We start from the raw sequence: 10157 nt of genomic DNA, 5'->3' as shown, positions 1-10157 counted from the left end.
ATCTATTTAACCGTTATCGCCCACACATCAAACCTTACCCCGGCCTGCTGGACCATTTTCATAACTGCAGTTTTCGTTTTTACCAAAATTTAATGTTTTTAGAAAAATAAAAATAGACTCAGTAGCTGTTTGGTAATCTTTTTGCAATTGTTCTTCGTGGTACATGTTGCATACTCCATCCACCATGTACCAGCAGGGTAGACAGTGGCAAGATTGAGACTTGGAGGTTGGGCCAGTGGTTCATGCGGGTGTCGCTAGTATCGAATACGATTTGCTTGGCCTATTGAAGAAAGATTGCTCTCGCTTCACGAATATCAATACTGGTGCGGTGCGACAGACCTGCACGTTTATTATTAATTCATGTGCCAAGGAAAAAGTTTGTTTAAGTTGATCTTGAGAAATTCACCCCCTCGATGACACACCCTGCTGGCCATGCCAGAATTGCCAATGGCAAACGGGCCGCGTATTTATTCCTGTAGACTTAAAAGCGCCACTTCTGACAGAAACGTGCTGCAAAGCTAGCAACATAAAAGGTTTCCTTGCTGTGCCCCGAGGCAACTATTGCTGTAAACACAACATTAGCAAGCATAATGAATACGTATTACACAGAACTGACGTGCATGAAGAACACGGAACGGGGCAAGAACAGCTCAGGAAACCGCAAAAAATCAACATGCGTTGCGCAACGTGTTGACAGACAATGTAATCCCGTATCCGAGATCGCGGGGACAAACAGAATTGGAGGCGTGGGACTGGAGGCTAGGGACGACAACCTGACAGAAGCTATAGAGTACACATCTAAGGGGGGGAGGGGGTAAAAAATTCACATTTTCCGTCCCCCCCCCCCATCCTCATAGAGGTTTCTCCGTCACTGGGCATGGCATGACAGCCAGAAGACAAGAGGTGGGGGATAGGTAGCAAGTATTTGCAGGACAGAAAGACAGGGTAACACCTGGGGCAGGATGAGGGAGGACAAGGTAGGACAACATAGAGAAAGAATGTAATAACACGTGGCAGAACAGGAAACAAGATAAGGGAGGACAAGAAGAGATAGCACGCCAGGATAGGACAGAAAAGAACAGAGCGGTAGAACAGCACAGCACATAATGAGGATGGACGAAAGGAAATTCGCCGAAATAAGTCGGGAAGAGATGCATCATCCTTCCATAAATAACAACACGAACTTCGACTCTTATACTTTCCCCATGCCTCCTCTTCCATCCAGCACTGACCAGTGTCGTTATCGCTCCGCATATAACGCCGCTGCGTTTCTCTGACCGTGGAACTCTCCACGGCGATCTAAGCCCGGTGCGGAGGGTGGGCGGCAATCGATATCTTCGGGGATCGCGCGACGGTCGACAATGTTACGTTAACCGAGCCATACCTCATAAATGTATGCCACAACGCATACAATCACACAACATTATACTGAGAACTGAACAAGGAACACGCCTGTTTTAGTGTCTTGTCGCTACAGGACATGGCCTAGTAGCATGTAGAGATGAACAAGTTAGATGTTGAGGAAGATTCGATTTTTGGCTTAGCATAATGGGATAAAGTATCGACCTTATAGCTAAAAAGGTATATATCAATTGCGAAATCTCATTGGAGACCAATCCATTGCTATTTTCCGCTAGTCTTTGTCCTTCTTAGTTGGAAACTTGGCTATCTTCGCTTAACCTATCTTAGCAAATCAGAGCGAGGTTTTGTACGGCTTGCGCTCTACCTTTCAAGTCGCTAGCCGTCTTCATGTGCGGTGAGTACGCGCGCAATAAAACAACTACCTCAGTCTGCAGAGGTGTAGTTTCCCATTCAGTAGAGGTCTCCCAGACTTAAACCTTAGTCTCCCCAACTTTGCGAAGAACGTGGGTTAAACCCCCGGAGACAACTGTTTGGTGGCATACTTTGGAGGCTGTTCGCGTGCAATGCCCTTCAACAGAAGATATAACCAAGTCCCCGCATTACTGCATTCTGGGTAGCGATGCTGTGACGTCACCATGGGACTAAATCCCATGTCACTAATGCTACGGCCGCGTGAAAACGCTGCTTTTTTGCGAGCTGCTTCAAACGTAAATCTTTTCATAAACCGAATTTATTTCTCACCCAGCACGTTGAATGAAGCATTTTTAGCTGGGAAATGGCGTTGGTTTGCACTAGAGCTACAAAATTATTGCTGAAATGCGCTACCAGTCCGCCCCCCCCCCCCCCGACATAAAGATGGGGTAACCCATTCACCAGAGATTTATCCCGGAGAACCCTACCCGAAAGTGCCTAGATGTTCAGCGAATACATGCTTTGTAAATTTTGCATTAAACCCTTCCAAAGGCAAATCAAAGCCAAGGATCTGTTTCCAATTTTTTTTGCCATGTTTTCTAGGTCCCGTAACCGCGCCACAATCGTCGTAGTCAACGCGCCTAAATATGTATATGTAATACATTATTTGTAATAATGTAAAATGAATATATCTGTGATAAATAAATGGATATTGTGTATAATATTCATTTCAGATTTGTAACTGGGCAATGGTTGCCCATTTGTCGCCGTACCGCAGTATATATATATGCAGTGAAATGTGAAATTAGGGTCAGGTCATCATGGCGGGTTCCAGAAATTTCGCTGTTACTGTTCTATGCCTTCCTAAACGTTGGTTAACGTGCAGATTCTGCCGGATGGGTTAGGTGAAAGGTGCACAGGGAATGGTACCCAACTTCCCCAACATGTCCCCAAGACTATTTCCGAGCTGAGACATATGCTTTGACTCTATGACTGGCAGAAATATTTGTTTGTTTGTTGTATATATACCATTTGTCCGACCCATTTGTCGCCGTACCGCAGTATATATATGCAGTGAAATGTGAAATTAGGGTCAGGTCATCATGGCGGGTTCCAGAAATTTCGCTGTTACTGTTCTATGCCTTCCTAAACGTTGGTTAACGTGCAGATTCTGCCGGATGGGTTAGGTGAAAGGTGCACAGGGAATGGTACCCAACTTCCCCAACATGTCCCCAAGACTATTTCCGAGCTGAGACATATGCTTTGACTCTATGACTGGCAGAAATAGCAGAACTTCCCAGAAATCGTCGCATTTTACAGGAAGATCTACTACGTCGAACTGAGGTGGTGCGCTCTGCACTTATCCCCCCCCCCCGATTTTCACCACTCCCACCCCCATTTTAAGGCAGCCCAACCCTGCATCCACCCTTTACAACGCTCCTGCTCAAGCCACAGGACGGGTATTCAAACCTCTCAACGCGCGTCCCAAGGTGCTGCGAGACCGTCTGTCCCGCTGTTTCTCATCCCCTCCTTTTGTTGCATTCCTGCATAGATTGTTTGTACCCAAGTCTATTTCCAAGCTGGAAGTGCTTCATTGAATGTGATAGGTCGAACAAAAATTCGGATTATGGAAATGTGTATGTTCAAACCAGTCCGTAAAGAACAGCGTTTTTACGCCACCGCAGCGTTGGTGCCACATGAGTTAGTCCCATTATGAAGCCACAGCGTCGCTTCCCCAGAATGCAGTAATGCAATGCTTTGAGAAACCTACTTGCCATCGTAATTTGGTTGTAATTGGAGTTATTTCTCACTGTGCTACTGTTCTCACATAAGACTAATTTTGTGAAGCTTCACCCACGTAAAATGCACAGGTTTGTTTTTGAGGAGTCATGTAAAAGTCACTGTGTACTATACTCTCAACACTGTTCCTCACCATTATTGACCGTGATGGACGAGAAATACGCATCTCATGTCAAATTCCAAGCACTCAGTTGAGGGGCGCTCAGCGGTGGTAATCTGACACAGGCCGTACCGTGAAGGCACTTGAACTTATAAAGGTAATTCGCTCACCTCGCTCAACAGCGTCGCCGTCTGGTCTCCAAGATGACTTCAAGAACTCATGCGACTACGCTGCCATCGCGATGGGTGCTGGCTGCCACCCCGCCGCGCACCCGCAGAGGCGCATGTTGTAGTTCCTCCAACACCCCTAATAATCCACCTGGAAGTAGCGTTTTCATCACACCAGCACGGTTCTGCATTTTGCCGTCCATGCAAAATCAACATGTAATATATTGCGCGCGTCTGTGCTCCTTTATCCGTTGCAGTGCGAACATTACCTGGGATAACTGATTAGACTCAATGCACTTGTTTACCTTCTGCTGGTTTTTTCTTGGCATGGTTTACGGTTTTAACCGCACCGGTTTCTATGACAGACGATCTAGTGACGTCGCGTTAGGCCCCCAGATGTAGCACGGCGTAGAACCGTGGCGCCAGAATTCGCATATCGCCTTTTAAGCATTTTTTGGAATAGAGTTTTCGGGGCGAAGTTACTCCCGCAAGAAACGTTGCGCTGGGCGACACCATGGGTTCAGTCCAACATAGAACAAGATAAATGAACGTGCGCTCGCGTGGTCGTCAGCACCTCTGACTGCGGACAGCCTGGTGTCGACGCAGTCACATCCGCCCGTCTCACGGCTCTGCCGCACCCTTGGCTGGGCGCGCTGCCACCTCCGCAGATGGCCGTACCCCGCCCCCAGCACGACAGGGTGGGCGGGCGTCTGTTCCGCGACTCCGACCGCTCTCAGAATCAGACACGTCAGCTGGCAGAGCCTAGATTAAATGTCCCGAGCCATTTGTGCCGACTAATTGCCGGACAAAAGCTGAACTAATTGCCGGACAAAAGCTGACCGGCGAGATAATTAGTTGCGACGCCGGGAGCCGGAGACATTCCGGGGCCTCGACGCGAGCCTCCTCGCGCACGCGCCCTCTCGAACGGAAACCAGACAAAAAGTCAAAAGCCAAGAAGTCCGAGGACAAAGAGTGTCAAATGTGCGAAACTCAACTGTTAAAGTCACAAGGCATTTAAGTCAAAAGAACAAAAGGTCAAGTGGCAGAGGGTTGAAGAGAAAAGTGAATAGGGACAAAGGCCAATTGGGTCGAAAGTAAATTAAGCCATAAGTCAAAAGGGGTAAAAGTCAAATGCATCATACAAGTTAGAAGCCAGCAAGTAAAAAATAATAATTGGTGCAACTCACGGATTCGGAAGTCGACCGCGGGCCCCTGCCGGCAAAGGAACCCACAATATGTATTTGCCACCTTCATCTTTGGAGCCCGCTTCCACCCAAGCCTCGTGGTTACAGAGTGTCTCGCCTTAAGGGCCTTTTCAAACATTTTCCCACCTTTCAAAAGCACGATATGGTGAAACCTCAGGACTAGTTTGTCTAACAACAGCACTGAGTAGTGCCCCTGCAGCATCGACAAGAGATAATAAGCTTGTCAACTTTTTTAATTTCCTAGTCCGATCACGCTGTCGACAGCGCTATGTTTCATCCCTGCTATCGCGACAGCTGTCAAGACAACTACCGTGCGCACCGCTACTGGTGCGAATAAAAGATCGCCTGTGATCGGCCCGGACCTGTCAACGAGAAGCGCATTCTTTGAGGTTTCAACCAGTGCGTCGCATGGATCATGTGATGCTTCCAAAATCAGTGTGCGCATCGAGAAGAGGCTGGTGAACGCCTTAGGGGAGAAATCAAAGCCATTGTACAACGATTTGTTGGATGCGCGAGATAATAGCTTATGCTCAGTCCAATTCGGCTAGTCCAGACCCAATGCGCCTTTTTCCAGATTTCTCAATCCAATACGGTCCGGTTCGCCTTAACAGTCCATTTTTGTCTTCAAACGAATCCATGCCAGTCCATTTTACACGAACTTTTTGAAAATTTTAGTAACTTTGGTGCATTCAAGTGCGTCAAATTTGATGAATTTGTTGACGTGCACTGGAAGAAATGTACACCAAATTGCCAGTGGTCAGTGGGTGTCAAAATATATAATTAATTTTGCCTGTTAGAAGTGTAATTCGAGGCAGAATTTGAATGCAGTTAAAGCAGCAAACGTAGTTTGAAGCTGGCGTTTAACTCAAATTAGGCCGACCGACTGTATTGGATCAATACATAATTTCATTAATTTGGAGGGAATGGGAGCTCCTGCTTTCCATAGCAGCATATCTGGGTGGTACTTATTCATCTCGAGCTGTCAATTTGATGTTTTCATAAAAACCTGTCTATAGGATATATGTGATATATGGCCTGTTTGTGTATTGCCTGGAATTGAAAATGCTGCACTTTATTAGTTCAGATGTTCTTTTCTAGGGTGATGTTTTCATTGAATTCCCAAAGGACTGACATGATTATTTCTAAGTGATTGATTTTCAAGCCGTGTGAGCTGGCAAATTTGAAAATCCGGACCAGTTCTAAGCCATGGTTTTGTGGAAACTTCTCCTGCGGTTAAATCCAGTCCGCGGATTGATCCACAATCCGTGGGCTTAACCGATTCGTGAACAGCTCTACTGCGTGACGAGCACGAACGCGTGCGGCATTACTCGGCATGCAGTTCCCCCACATCCACCGGCAGCGGCCATTGACTTCCAATAGCCGATCCGCTCCTCGCGCAGCATCGGGATGGCCTGTGGAGATGTCCGGACGCATGGGCTGACGCGGGCCGCGAAGCAGCGTAGGCGGGCTGCCCGCGTGACGTCCCCGATGGCTTATTATTTGGCTGCCAGGGGTGACGGCGCGCAGTGACGGATCGCCGTCATTTGCCAGGCGCGCCATTGTCGCCCTGCCGGTCACGCCGGCAAGCGAGTGCGCTTGGCAGCGCCGATTGGACGTGTTCATTTCCGTCCGCATACCAGCGGAAGGCGAGGTAAAAATCGCACCGGAACAGCCGACTGGGAGGTGCCGGGGCTGCTGTTGATTGTCAGACCGCTCCCACTGAAGCTGGTGAGAGAAAGACAGAAAGAAGCTCTTGGGCTTTGTGAGAGTAACTTGACTGATCGGCTACTAAATGAAAATCCCATCATCCTCTCGGCCTTTGGATTGACGTAGCAATCCAAAACAAACAAGGCACTGCACTACATCACTCTTGGCCTGGTGGATGGAGGGACGAGTGATGAGCGGGCTCACTGATCATCACAGCTACAAGTCACACTGGCGCTGGACTGCCCGGGTCTTCAGCTGGCCCCTCTGAGTTCGGACCTCCGCTGACCTAGCGACCTCGTCCCTGCCTGGGTACAGCTTAGTGACTGCCCCGATCACCCACTTCGTTCTGGGTGCTTGGTCCTCCTTGATCAGGGAAGACCCGCACAGAGAAAACGAGGCAAATCTGTTTCCCGGCACATCCGTCGTAATGCGTGCGCCGGCATCCTTTGCATATTCCGAAGGCGTTCAGCGCTGTTTTGCGGCATCCGCGTGCAATATTATCATGCTGACCCGAGAGCACGAGAGATTGTGCTTACCAGGCACCGCTTTGTTTCCCCTATCCATAGATATGGGATTTCGACGCGAACGCAAGGGCAGCCAAACGTTCGTTCAAGGAACCAAACAAAACTGCCGAACCCACTGCCTTTAACAGGAAATGTGATGCCGCACAGCTAGCCGCTCTATCCACTAACTCGGCCGACGCGCGCGCGTTGTAGGCGGGGGTCCCCCCGGCCCATCAGCACCAGCATCGAGTTGTTTACGTCTCTGCGCGCCGAACGGACGCCTGTTCGGCGAACGGCCGCGAAGCACGCGGCGCATTTCAACAAAGTTCGCCCGCTCCACCCCGCGGCCAGCTTCACTGGTATCAGGCTTTTTCGGCCAAGGGGGTCAAGGGCAGAGGTTACGCGCAAGCTGACCTTTTGCTGTGATGTGACGCGGCGACGGAGGCAGCCATTTGCCGACGCCACCCTTCGAGAGCATATTGCGGTGGCTGTGGGTGGGTGAGGGCACTTATCACACGATGTGAATTATGTATGCGCTACCCACGCGCTCCCAAGACCGGCGACATTGCACTGCATCGTACAAGGGATTATAATTGTCTTGGTAGCACAACCGCGCTACGAAGTGCTTCCCTTCTTGGCCCATACAGTTTGTGTATTAAAGTCTTGCTTTTCTCGGGGCTGAAAACAAAATTGCTCGGCACCAATTTCAATGAACACTGCGGCGCGAAAAGGATCGTTTAAGTCATACGCTGATCCATTGATCCCAGTGGCAAATGCAAGTTAACCGCCGAGGCACCGCGGCGGCCCGCAGCGTTCCAGCGGCGCCGCTGGGTCGAGCGCCGCACAGAACTCCGCAGGCCTGGCCTGAATGTTCGTCACCATTGTATGCAACACACGAGAAGGGTAAACCGTTTGTAACTTGTCTAAAAAAGCCAGTCTCAAGGCGTGCCGCGTTATGTTTGTGTGCTCGGTACCTAACCGAGAGGGCAAATGCAAGGAACAGCATCCCATAATAGATAAACATACATGAAAAACAGCACGAGAGAGGGTCAAAATACGCGCACATAAATATACCTTTTCTGGTTCATACACACAAATAGACAAAATACCCTTAGGCGAGAGTACTACAAGCCAGCCCGTCCCCTGCAATGGCCGTTCGGGGACGGCCAGTCTGGCAGCGACTCGGGCGTCATAACAAAGTCCCATGACAACATCACCCAATGACGTGTTGAAAAATATTTATCAGTAAAGTTTTGGTGTCCAGAGCAGACTTCTGCACGCAGACATACCAATGATCCAGATGAGCTTTCTGATAGTCAGGTCAAAAGCATCGCTCGTAACAGTATGTACCTGAACACGTACATAGGAAAAGACATGCGCAAGGTTATGGTGCACCGCCAGTCGGCCCTGGCCGTGTCAAAAGCTACCCAACCCAACCCAATTGTCCAAAGAAATGGAACAACGTTACGAATTCTCGTCGAAGGGAATAACCACCTTTGGGAGATATAAAAAACTAGTGCGACCTATTGACGACTTATGCTTAGAAATAACACTGAGTAGCGCCAGCGCAGCACCATCAAGGTATTATAAGGAGATAAATTGTATTCGTCTTCGAGTCCAAATTGCGTTGCCAACGCTTTGAGGCAAACCTTCACCTCTTCCTTTCTTGGCAACCCCAGAATGCATCCAGAGGTCACAACCACTGCAATTGTTGCGACCGTGGTCGTCATGACAACTGCCACCGTCATAACGACCGAATCTGCTCGGGACCGTTGTCGTCTGTTACAGGTTCATGGTACCACTTTTGAGCTGTCAAAATCCGCAAATTGTGGACCTGCGGGATCGAAATGAGCGTTTCAGATTCGAAGACATTGAAGTGAGCTTTAGATGTGATGAAATAGACTTGCTTGTAACGATTGGTATACCTTTAAGCAGAAAAGACCGCCCTAGACAGCGTAATCTCTCTGCTAAGTACATATGCCCTTCGATAAGCCATCGTTGTATATGGTGAAAAACGAGTACGCCTTAAATGACTTCAAGCCCTCTCGTTCGGCAGCTAATTACCCATTAAAACGTGACTAGCAGATACGAGATCGGCCGCATTGCTCGATATCAGCTGTAAGCCTGCAGATGAGGTTTGTGCTGCAAAGACTGCAACGATGGCACATTGTACATTGCACATTGATGGCACATTGGGAGTTGATTTGGCGGGCTATTTTCGAATTCCAATGCAGAGCCGTGCTTTCTATTCAATGCTGGCCTTGGGTGGCGTTGTTAGAACATGTCCTATGTTGTTGCATCCATGAGATGCAGCCAGTGCCCACCAGCAGCCAGTTTCTCAAACCCGAAGTACAATTTCACGCCAAGCATTAACATGTACTTTCGATTTTTCAAACTGCACATTGAGCTAGTTTCTCAAAGCTGTCACTTGACGTCTGCCGTAGCCTGTAAGTTGTTCACTGGCGTAGTTTTCCTCCCTTCATCTCAACGTTCGTTGCCTTGGCTATGCCGGTGCCAAGCGATGAATTAAGTGCCTAGTGTTCTACGACTACACATCTTTTCAACATATACAGCTTCGTCACATATTTATCGTGTTTTAAAGGGAATGTTAAATAATATTTAAAGACATTAAGTTAGGCATCAAATATAATGGGAAATCCTCCCCTGTAAGTATTGATAAGCATTCAAAGTTCAAAAACCACGCTAGGTAGCACAATTTCAAAGTTTATAAAAATGGGCCCATTAAGTCATTGTTTGATGGCGTCATGAAGTGGGTTTGTGACGACAACAAAACCTGGCAGCATCTAACAGCCAGACCTAAAGAATACCTCGAAGCACACGGAAGCTGACACCAACCGGCCATTCTCGTCGCGGGAGGGAGGGGGGGGGGGGGGGCATATAT

The sequence above is a fragment of the Pollicipes pollicipes genome, unplaced genomic scaffold (assembly GCF_011947565.3).
Source record: "Pollicipes pollicipes isolate AB1234 unplaced genomic scaffold, Ppol_2.1 Scaffold_6138;HRSCAF=7277_pilon_pilon_pilon, whole genome shotgun sequence".
Classification (NCBI taxonomy): domain Eukaryota; kingdom Metazoa; phylum Arthropoda; class Thecostraca; order Pollicipedomorpha; family Pollicipedidae; genus Pollicipes; species Pollicipes pollicipes.
Note: the sequence above shows the minus strand (reverse complement) of the source record.